Source organism: Grus americana, chromosome 10 (genome assembly GCF_028858705.1).
Source record: "Grus americana isolate bGruAme1 chromosome 10, bGruAme1.mat, whole genome shotgun sequence".
Classification (NCBI taxonomy): domain Eukaryota; kingdom Metazoa; phylum Chordata; class Aves; order Gruiformes; family Gruidae; genus Grus; species Grus americana.
Window position 1 is genome coordinate 9,403,921 of NC_072861.1, and position 12,003 is coordinate 9,415,923.

Sequence of the window (12,003 nt, forward strand, 5' to 3'; positions counted from 1 at the left end):
GCTGTGTGAATAAACTTAATTGACTAGGAACGCGCATATCTAAGGAAAGGTTCTCAGTGTATGTGCTGGGCTTGAACAAAGAAATTAGCAGCCCTTCTACTGATGCTGGAAAGGCTCTATCTGCGCATGCTGTTAAGGTGACGCAGACAAGCCATTACTGTGTGTAGATGGATAGCTGCAGTAGTTGCCTATGAAACCATAGCTCATTAATCTTTGCACCCTTTTATGGACTGATAGAGTATGTGGTGGGGTAAATGAATTGCAAGGTTAACCAGCTGCAGTTGTAAAATGGAGACATGCTTAACTAGATGTGATTTTGAGATATTAGAACTAAGTCTCTACAGGCAATACAGAAAATTATTTCTCCTATTACTACAGAAGCAAGAGGGTAATTTTTTTAACAATAAAGTATATTTTTTCAACGTATGGGTGAAAATCTGGATAAAACTCTCTAAGGCTCAACTAATTCAGTAATGAGCTAAGACAGCTTGGTATGAAGTAGCTGTATTGATGATTGAGCCTGTAACCACTACAAGAAGATACTAGCAAAATTGAAAATAGGAGTAATTGGACCAACTTCAGACTTTAAGAAGCTCTTTGCGAAAGAGCAGAGACAGCAACTGTAAAATATTCTGGTCGTCTTAAAATTGAATTCAAGAGTCTTCTTGTCAATGAGACATGATAGGTTTATTAAATATGCCATAGAATACTGTATGAGAAAGTTGGGTTTATCTGCTACAGTTTTTCTCCTTAATTTCAGCTGTATGTATGCTGCTGCAGCTTCAAAACATCTGGGTACAGCAATTTTTTTCTTTTCTGCACCTGCAAGTGTAAGTACACACATAAACAAAAAAGAAATTAAATCTTTCACAGAGCCAAAAAAAAAAAAAAAAAGAAAAAACCAACCAGCCATGAAGCTCAGGGGAGCAGTATGACAAGTGCTGAGCTGTAAACAAGCTTGAGAGGGATTTAATTCTTATGACAAGCGCCAGTGGTAGCATCTCACATGGACTCGGCATATGCACACATTTCAGAGGAGGAATCACAGAGGACTTAATGCAAATATAAAAAAGCTCAGAGTACATCAGCCTTTACTGTTCCAAAAATAGCCTCACAAATCAGGATGAGCTAGGGTTGTAATTATCTTGATTTTTCAGAATTTTGCCACTTGCGAGAGGTTTTCTGTTTTACATTCACTATAATTAGACTTTATAACATATAAACTGCAAACTCTTTGGGGCAGGGATTGTGTCATATTTGTAGGACAAGTACAACAAGAATTAATTATGTGATGTTTTCAGGGTGCTAGTACAATATAAAGGCTGAGGAATAACTGCTGTACACAGTTTTAAAGAAGCTTATTTTAAGTTAGAAGCTTTTTTGTTGCTCTTTGTTAAGGAAAGAGGACTGAGATGTAATTTGGTATCCAAGTTAAATTTTAAAAGCTTCTAATGCACACTTATTCTCTAATTACAGTCAGGTCCTTTTTCTTTCAAGTATGCTCGTAACTGCCTCATTTCTCTACCAACGTTCTGAAAAGTACATACTACAAACCATGCCCTGCAGTCTGTACTGAAGCAGATTTCCCCATGGTGGTTGATGAGTTAATGCTGCAAGATGTAGCCAGTTTTCACATAACCTTCAGGCAGCTTTGAGATGAGTAGCCTGCTCCCTGTGCTCCAGCCACTACACAGGTTTGACTCATCTAAGAAACCAGAGCAGTGCTCTATTCACCTTTAGATATTCAGCTGCTTTCTCTTCTGTTTTCCTCAGTCTGCAATAAATTAATCTAAAGCTTAAATTTACTAGCAAAGGGTTAATAATCCCTGGAGTTATGGTTTTGGATTGTCTGCAGGCTCAGCCAAACGCTATTGTGTTGGATTGTAGTTCGCTAAAAAAATGGTTTTAACCATAGTTCAGATTTCATTGCAAAAGGAGATAGTCTCTATGAAAAGAGTGTCTCCTGGATGCCATTTTTTCTTGCTCACTTAGATGATTTGACAGTTGGAAGGACATGTTATTTTACCAAAGTTCTATTATGTTTTTAAGCATGCTGAATTTTAAACACAGTTTTACAATACTGATATTTCTGGATTTAAATATGAGATTTTTTTTTTTGCATGTGCAAATTACCCTTCATTTGTATGATGTAAATACTCAGTTTCTTAACCTGTTTCTGGATGTGTTTTGGACATCACCTGTACTGGAAGTGATTGAAAATGGCCTTGCTTTTGGAGTTGGTATGAATAACCTTCAAAATAACAATTAACAGGGTTGACTTTACAAGTGGAGTAGTTTCTCCACCTTTGGCATGGAAAGCTAAAGCTGCTCTTTCCCTCTCTCACACACACAGTAACATATTCTGGTTTAAAATGTTTTTTTTTAATTCTCATTTTTATTTCTATAATTTTTCTTTTAAGGACAAGTAAACATAAAAAGAGCTCATATTGTTTTGAAGTTAGTATTCTAATGGTTTTCAAAACTGTAAATAAGAATTATGTCTTCTAGGAACCTGTAATTAATTACTTTACTGATTTAAAATTACCTGGATAGATCATTGTATGGGAGAAGAGCAGAATATCAAAATCCTTTTTAACTAGGTGACTAGAAAGAAAATTTTCTAATTCTTTGTTACGAGAGCAGATGGAAACTCCCAGTCTGAACTGTCCATTATTTGTAGAAGTTTTGGGAATCATATCTGATTAAAGACTCAAATACTGAAGTACAAGCATTAAAGTCCAAGCATCTCTGAATATTGAAAGCCAAATCCCAATGTAGTTTGGATCCTGTAATGTTTATTTTCTTTTTGAATGTTGTGCATAGTGCCGCATATTGCAGAAAGCCACATAGTTATTTGCCCAAAATTCTGGGACTTTAAAGAGCTCTTCTGTGCAGGTGAGGTAACATGTTTGCCTCTCAAAATAATCTTTTATGCAGATCAAGAGCTAGTATCTGATTTAAGAAAACAAGTTATAGTGACTCCATTTATACTGCAATCCTTTGAAAGAAGTGTTGTACCCCTACCAGCAACTTGTTCTTTATTTTTGGTGAGATATAATAAATTTCACTGTTCTGAAGAGCTTCTAGAAGAAACACTATGTAATATGTTCAGACCTGAAGGGTCTTGCATTAAAGTAGGCTGAACTGTTACTTTGTGTACTTTATGTATTCTGATTTTCAAATATCATTAATCTTTCCTACAAAGAGAAGGTCTGGGTTATACTAAATATCTCATTGTAATTTTTAGAATCATAATGGACTCTTATGTTCTACTTGTCTTGCACAAGTAGGTTGAAAATAGAAGGAGGTTGTTTTTGTTGATTTTGGGCTCATTCATAAGCCTTAATGTCTTCCAACTTGACCCAGATCATCCAAGTAACTGTGGTGTTTACAGACCACTGGGTATGCATCTCTGCCCATCATTGATTTTGTGCGTTACTGCTGTTTGTAGAGAACGTGCTAAATAAGCTACATCTCTCTTGCTTCTTTTGCTGCTTTTATTTTTAATATCCTCTGTTTTGTTATATTGTTAGTATTTGACTTTGTGTAATAGTAGTTGGAAGGGTGGTACTGGAAGGACACTGGATACGGTGAGTGGCAGTAGAACTGCTCGTTTTTATTGTCCTGGGATTATGATCTGTTGAAGAGTAAAAATGAATACAGACAATAGACAAGGCTGTGATAGGCTGCTGTGCCTATGGGCTTTCTGTTAGTTTTGATACCTTTCTATAGGCAGTGATGGCTAGGTATACACTTTATGATTCTTTGTCAACCTTGCCCTTCTTGTTGGGGAGGGCAACAAAGTCCCTGCTCACCCTAAGCTTTGAGTAAAGACTATGTAAACACTGATATTTAGTAACTAAGCTCTTAGGGCAATCAAAAGGCGACTATATACTGCACTATGCTATTCTTATAATGTCCCTATAATATAGGAAAAGACAGATTATGTGTATATGGCTGGTGTTTTGTAAGCTTTCTATGCAGAATGTTTTGCTTAATTTTATAACTTGATTGAACCAAAGTTGTGTGTTTCTTTCACAGGTAGAAGACTGGATTTAGAAGAAGACGGGTTACTGAGGTAAGAGGTAGTTAATTGTTACTCTAGGCTTCCTTGTGCTTGAGTGCTTTGTATCAGGAGCAGTGTGCCTGCCAGGCTCCTTCTTGTACTCCTCCACTTCCATCTCTTGAGTAGCCTGGGCAGCCAGTGGAAGAAGCAACTTCAAGCCTGCCTACTGTGGATATCATAGTTTTAGTTCTAATAATCTTAGTGAAAAGAGTGCTGTTTTCGTAATAATGGGGAGAATTTCTATAAACAAGGCAAATATCTGTTTCTTAAGGACGGTCTCCATTTTTTTGTAATTAACAGAAATTAAATTGATTGAACTTTGTATGCTCTATTATTGAACCTAGCTTCTAGTGCTGTAACTAAAAGCAAGTGAAGAGTAAGCTGCCTGTTTATGTAGCTTCTTCAAATAGCTTACAATTTAAATCTTGCTTGTGCTACATTTAAGAGTGAGATGGTACTTTCAGTCCTCTGGTTGCATGTATTGGTCTGAACATTCAGAAGGCTAAAAATATACATTTACTAGAACTATACATTTACTCTTAGTAAAAGACAGAAATTCATTCTGGATGATGATGATGATATTCACCAGAACACAAAATTATCCTAAACACATTGGCTGAGTTTAAACCTTGCTCCGTTAATCTCAACCCTCTGTGGATGCACAGGCCAAACATCAGTAACCTGCATGACTTGTTAAAGGCTTTACTCTTCTAATTCCCACTGGGGTATTTTAATGTTGACAGCTGTTAAAATTCTCAAACTGGAGCTTCACATCCGTGTTCTCTTCCTCAGACACCTGTAATGGGATTCATCTGTTTTCTTTGTTATTCCCTCTCCTCATTTAAATGTAATGTGCATTTCTCATCACACCACTGGATTAACTTTTATATAAATTACTAAAATGCACAGATACACACACATATTTGTCCCAGAAGAGCAGAGCCTGGGATTTTGATTTTGAATATAAAGCTGGCCAAAGATAAATACAGCATTATAATTCTCATGCCTGCCTTTAAAACAAAAGAAAATTTTTATTATGTAGCCAGTAAGATATGGCCTTTTGAAGCTCCTCTGGAGATTTTCATCTTCCCTATCCCCTCATCAAGTGATGTTCTAGGAGTGGAGGAACTCATTCCACTTATACTTCTGATGGTTTACTGCCAGTCAGAGGCTCACCACCACCACCCCTCCCATCCATCTCTTCTGATTTACATTAGCTGGAATCATGGCTTTGCTAATTTTTTTTCCTAGGAGGGGTTAGCTGCATTTTGGGTGGGTATTGTATTGCTTCAGGGATTATTCATTTCCAGGGCCTTGTGTTAATGGGACGTGTTAATAATGGATGTTTTAACCTGATGTCTGAGTGAGAGTCCTATTGAACCAGTCTTGTCTGCCTTGGTTCATCTATGGTGCAGGCAATTCAGGATGCCAGCCTTGTACTTGCACTTGAGTTAACCCAAAAATAGCTTGGAAATAGCTTAGGTACAGTGGTTGGTAAAGCTGAGGGAGGGTTGCTGAACAGGCTGAGACAGAGCTGTTAAGCCGTACAAAGTTTTCCGCTGCCACAACTATGTTCCTTGTGACACCTCAGCCCATTTGAAGTCTTGTTGGTGAGTCTCCCTTTTACTGTGGTCCCAACAGGGATCATCACAGAATAGATCTAGCACACCAATTAAAAGTATGAGATTAGCTGAGTTGTTGTCATTAAGAATCTAATCTACAGAAGATGCATGCTGCAATGCTGGTCAAATTAAATTCTAGTAGGAAGTCAGGCTTGTATGTATCTTATTTAATTCCCTTCCTCAGTGAGCAGGGAGCAAAAGAATAACTTAATCTAGATGAGTCAGTGTTACCTACCTCTGCAAACACTCTTCCCATACAAGCAGTGTTGCCCACTTAGGTGGAAGAAAGGCCTGCTGGCATGTTGACTCTGGATATGAGGCTGGCAGGCTGTTCTCTCATCAGTTAAGAGTGGCTTTTCAGGATAAAGTGATACTTAAGTGCTTAGAGAAAGCTGTGGTCCTTGTAGCTGTTGACAAGGATGGGGGTTAGACTTTGGTAAGTTAGTAATTGGTCTAGTGGTCTTGTGAGGAAAACCAGTAATGCACAGAAAAGATGTAAAATACTTCATTTGAACAAAATGAGTTCTACTCTGCCCTGACTTTTGATTTTAGCTACTTGAGGAACTAGAAATAACATGCTGCTTTTTTAATTGTGCAACTTTGGCCTTTTAACCCCAATCCTATTTTCGTTTTTCACTTCTACAGCTGCATGCAGAAGCCCAACCCAGATTTATAGTTTTAATATATATGGTATAATTTTTTTGTTGTTACCTAGTTAAAAAAAAAAATCTTCTGTTCTGATTGATTATCCTCCTTGTAAAAAGCTTGTAGTGGGAGGTTGGAGAAAGGAAGGATTTTAATGGATCAAAGTCAGAAATATGGAGAATAAGCAACTCCCTAAAATTAGCCCTCAATGAAAATCAGATTAAGCAGAGCATATATAATACTTTTAGTAAAGCTAGAAATAAAGTATTTCCTTAATTTCCATTCCAGTGTCTTCATTTACAAGGCTTTCCCAAGCAAGTAACCAAAGTGTAATATTCAAAATACACAAGGAGAATAATCAATCAGACAGAACAGAAGATTTATTTTGAAATGGTACAGATAACTTCAGTATTACAAAAAAAAAAAATTTCCTACAACATACTTTGTATGAAGAATGAAGATATGTTTTGAATCTTGCTTTTATTTTTGATAGTGTAAAACTCAATCATATTTGCATAGTTGAATAGGAAGATTTTGATGTGTCATGGAAAACCTTTTCCTGTCATACCTTAAAAGCAAAAAGAATTTACACTTTCTAATAATAATCTTTGCTCTTTTTTAACAGATACATACTAGTATAAAGATGTTACCTGTGCATCAAGCATAAAGAATAATTTTGTCTTGTTGTTATATGTCAAAATATTCTTTAATGAGGAAAGGTATATAAAATGTACAAAGCAGGGTAAACCAGCTACTAATACCTTCATTATTGTCTGTCAAAAAGTGACAGTCCTATCAGTAAATGAATGAGCTAGAAGGGACAAATGGACAGCTTATAGAAATTGCTTTCACAGTGATCTCTGAACACAGAAGATGCAGTTTTAAGCCTTCAAATTTCAATGCAGTCAGTTTGGCAATAGTAGCATACAAATGTGTTAGGTGTCAAAAATGTTTTTATATTCCGTAGTTATGATTCGGAGTAATTTTTTAAATACCTTTTGTGAAATATTAGTGCATTCTACCCTTTAAAAATGGTTCAGCATTATTCTGGACTGTAGAATGCAACCTACTAATTACACTTCTTACAAGTATAGTTGTTGGGGTTTTGGCCTTTTAGAATTAATGGACCTCTTTGTCTTGCTCAAGGCATATCAGAGCATAATACCATGAACAAAATGCTGACCTGACCGTTGGTTCCAGGACATGATGCTGGGGCATAATATTTTTGAGGCTCATTACAGTAATAAATTGTAGTTTTAATGATGATTCTGCTAACATATGGCAAATAGAAAACACTTTTCATAGATTAAGCAACACAGCTTCCATTAAACCTCTGCAAGGACTGAGAACAGTAAATTGTTAACCACCTAAGTGTTCATTTGTTGTACTTTCTGTTGAATTATTTAATACCTTCCTCCTTCCTGCTTTAAAGTATAATCTGCATTAGAAATACTATTACCAATCAGGTTACCAAATCTTAAATCATATATACTGCTTCTGCTATTTTAAATCTGTACATGATGTTTACCTGAGAAGTAGTGAAAGGAGACTATATTTCTTATAAATTAATTGATGAATATTTATATACCAGATGGTTTTTCAAGTGCTACCCAAAACTCATGGTGTTTAAACCAGAGCAATTTACAAAAACTGCAGTAAGAAACTCATGAAAATATCTATGGAGGGGTAGTACATTTGTAACTTCTAACAGCCAAATTATGTATAGATTTGGAAGTATAGCTTGCCTCTGCTGATACATTCTTGAGCTTCATATTCTTAATTGTGCATCTGGTCCTGTAGCTACCCTGTGCTTTTAAGAGAATGCTTACTACTGTGCATAGCACAAGGTTAGCAAAGGCTGAAAGTATGATGACTCCAGTAACATGAATATCTATCCATAGTATCCCTCAGAAGTAAGACTCTGACTCAGTATCTCATTTTGTTGTACACGCTTTGAAAGGCTTTGTTTACTGGTCAGGGATTGAAGTCTGAGACATGGGGGAAGAGGGAGCAGGGGAAAAGTGATAGTTTATTTTAAAAGGTGCATTCCAGCCTTTACTTAGTTTATCTCTATATTATACAGTTTAAATTAGCTAAATATCAGTACATTTGTTTTAATGTATTTGTCCAAGCAATCTCTGTTATCTAGTAGCATTTGCTTACAGATTGAATGTTGGTGCCATCATCTGTTGACAGTCTGTAATTGCAACATGGGCAGATTGGGATCCTAAACCAACAGTTCTTGTATTGCTTGTTTCACATATAACTTCAATTCTTGTACTCACAGGTATACCTTATGTATGATGCTTTAAAGAAAAAAAAAACACCACCACAACAGCTGTTGTCTGTTGGGTTGGATGTCATATGTGAATACTAGTGGAGACAAAGCAGAAATTTTACAGGGAAATAAATTAGACAATGTGAACTCTAGAACAGCATCTTTAAAGCTGACGTTATGTAGCCACTATGTCAAAAACTACAGGTGCTCCTGAGTGTGTTGTAGTTGTTGTTCTGTTTGGAAACTTCTGCTCTTTGTTTTGGTAAAGAGTTTGTCTGACCTGCATGAACAAAACTATTTGAAAGTAGTTAACTCTGACTTGATTCTGCTGCTCTAGAAACTAGAGCTAAAACTCCCACTCACTTTCCTGGGAATAAAGCATCCTGCCAATATTCTGTGTTCTTCAATACTAGCATCTGCAGAAGGAAGAATGATTGGTTTCTTTGTTGTACCAAAATGGTGTATTTAAATTTAGCAGATCATCCAGAGACAAGAATATTTAACGTGAGTCTTACTTGCTGGTAGTAGATGCCTACACTGTAATCAGGCTTTTCTAGCTGTGAGGTGATGTAGTAGTAAGGTTCCTTTCCACATTTGTAGCTTATTATCACTGGGTGGAAAAACTTCTCTCCATTCATAGCTTCAGTCTCAGCCTCCATTTATCAATTTCTATCAGAGTCCAGCAAAAAATATAAGTCTGAATATGCTGGAGAGATGTCTGGAGTAAGAATCTCACTTGTCAGACTTGGCTACACGTCAGGGCTACGCGCCTGATGTTTGTGAGTGAAAGTCATTGTCCAAAGATGTCTGTGTCTGGGTTGGTCTTTCTCCATTAACAGGCAGTGGAGAGAGATGCTGACATCATCTCACCCTGAGGTAGACATTTATAACTGGCAGACACACCTGCTTCTATCCATCGACAGTAACAGAACTTCAGACTCAGCTGGAGATGCTACAATATATCCGCACTGTCACCAAATTTCTGTTGCAGAGAAAGAAACTCAATGATTAACATCTACAAAAGGTGGTCATCTGAAAAGGAATTCCTTGGAATATCCCAAAGGCCTGAAACCCAGAGCAACACACTGTAAACTGGCCCAGCTCTGAGCAGGGGGTCAGATGAGACAACCACCAGAGTCCTGTCCACCAACAGCTTGTGAGTGTTTCTGGGTTTAAAGCAGGTACCCTCTCTCAAGGGTGAGAATCAAGGGGAAAGCTTTCTCTTGTAACACGTGCGGGATTCTGTGTGTTATAGGTGATCCGTAGCAACTAAACAGATATATAACATTTATAACTCAATGACAGATCTGTGCTGCGCAGTAAGCTGCCCAGGTGAACTCAAAACTTGTCACTGATTTTTGCACTCTCTTAATCTTCCTGTTTATTCTGTGCTTCATTAAAGTCAATCTCTGCTGGACAGACTGTCACTCAGGCTAGGCCTGTCCTGCTGCGTGCACTCTCTGGGGAGCACCCTTCATCCTGATAAATGGTCTATTAGGAGAGCACGTGTCAGTGTGAAACCCTCCGTGAAGCTAAATAGATTAGAGTCTCTTCCCTCTGAACAGTCTCAGTGGAATGGTGTAGGCATGATTGTTAAAGCGGATTTAGAATGAGAAGACACTTTTTCCTCAGGACGGGAAATTACTCTGAGTTTAGAAAGGTACAGATTAATTCTAGTAAATGTATAAAGGGAAAATTCTCAGCATTAGCACTTGCCACCAGAACGGATGTAGTGTGATGGTCTGGAAGTTGCTGAACTTTCTCATGGTGTCCACTGGGAACTGAGTAGATACAGCCTTTTTCTGTGGAGGTTTTGTAACTACAGCAATTGCTAGCATAGAAGAGCAGTACTAAAAAAGCATTTAATATTCTTGCAATGCAGTTTAGCAGCTGCAGCTATGTTAGTGGGACTAGCATAATGACCAGCAAACCTCCAGCAAAGGGAAGGAATTTCGTCGTCTTACAGACATCCCGTCCCCCTAGCTGTGGCATTGTAACTCACTGCTGCACTGTCCTTGACCCTGTACAGTCATGATAACAGCAAGGCCAAAAAATCCTTTACAAATGCAAAACCTGCCCTTGAAACCATCTGTTTACAAGTGTGACTTAGTATGAGGTATCACATACCCACAGGCCTCTGGTTCATCTTCTGGTGTTGCCCTTTCCCTGGCACAGGTTTCCTCAGGCATGACATGGGGAGGAGAGAGAGGAGCTTGGGTTGGTCCTGTTTGTTTCTTTGTGGTGTTCGGGAAGTGCTCAGGAGAGGAGGACGAGCTTAGTTGTTTCTGAGGTTAGTGGATGTTTAGCAGAGGTTGGCTCTGTTCTCCTGCAGACCCTCAGAAGCAGCTTTGAGCTCTTGAGGTTGCTGCTGGTTTGGGTTTTTTTAATATTCTTTTTTCCTTCAGTATATTTCCGTCTTTCCTTTTTCTGCATTACTGTGTGGGGATGAAGGGAAAACTGATTCAGAGATTTTCCCCACAACTATTTGTATCCTGAGCAGCCATTTTCTTTAGCAGCAAAGGTCTCCATTTCTCTTTTCTTGAGCTTATTCACCACTCTGTGGATGTTTGAGGTGTTGCAGGGGTGCCTGTTGCAAAGGGAAAGCCTATGCAGATGAGATTGTGGTGGTGCTTTTTTGCTGCTTGCAGGAACTAACATGGAAAAGCTCTGACTTTCACCCTTGTTGGAGCCAGTCCATCAGAAACATCTCTGTTCTGTTGGCACTAAAGAGGGTGGCAGGTCCTCACTGGTGGCATTTGTACAAAAATGAGGAGGGAATGCTGCCAGAAGACTCTTGTGTGGAGAGTGGCTACTGCCCAAGGAGAGGACGAAAAAGATTATGCTGAGAAGCTAATTTTAAATCAATTAAAGGAAGATAAATTCATGTTTTCTGGTAGAGCATCTTCCAGGAAAAGAAATCAAAATAACAAAACAAAAAAACCCAGCAAATTCAACATTACTTTTAATGAAAGACTAATCAAATATTGTAGACTTTTTAATAATAGTAATAAAAAGCTACAAGTATCATAACAATATACATGTTGTAAACTCATGTAATCACATGCAGTTATTGTTCCTAAACTACATCTTGGTTTTTCCAGCAGTAATATATTCTCTGTCTGCCTGGGAAGATTTGGTAGACAATGACTACAATGATGGTACAAAAGTTGAAAGAGGTAATGTGGGGGAAAGGGAGTTCTGGAAGACTCTTTTCAGCTCTTTCTTTTGTGGTTATTTATTTAAATGCAAATCTTTCAGCAAAAAAAAAAAAAGTCCAAAATCTGATAAATATTCAGTAGCCTTGGTGGTTTCATGAATGTGAGGCTGAAGTTACAGAAATGGTGAGTCATACAGAAACTTGTCCAGGCAAACAAGGCACTTCTGATATCCTG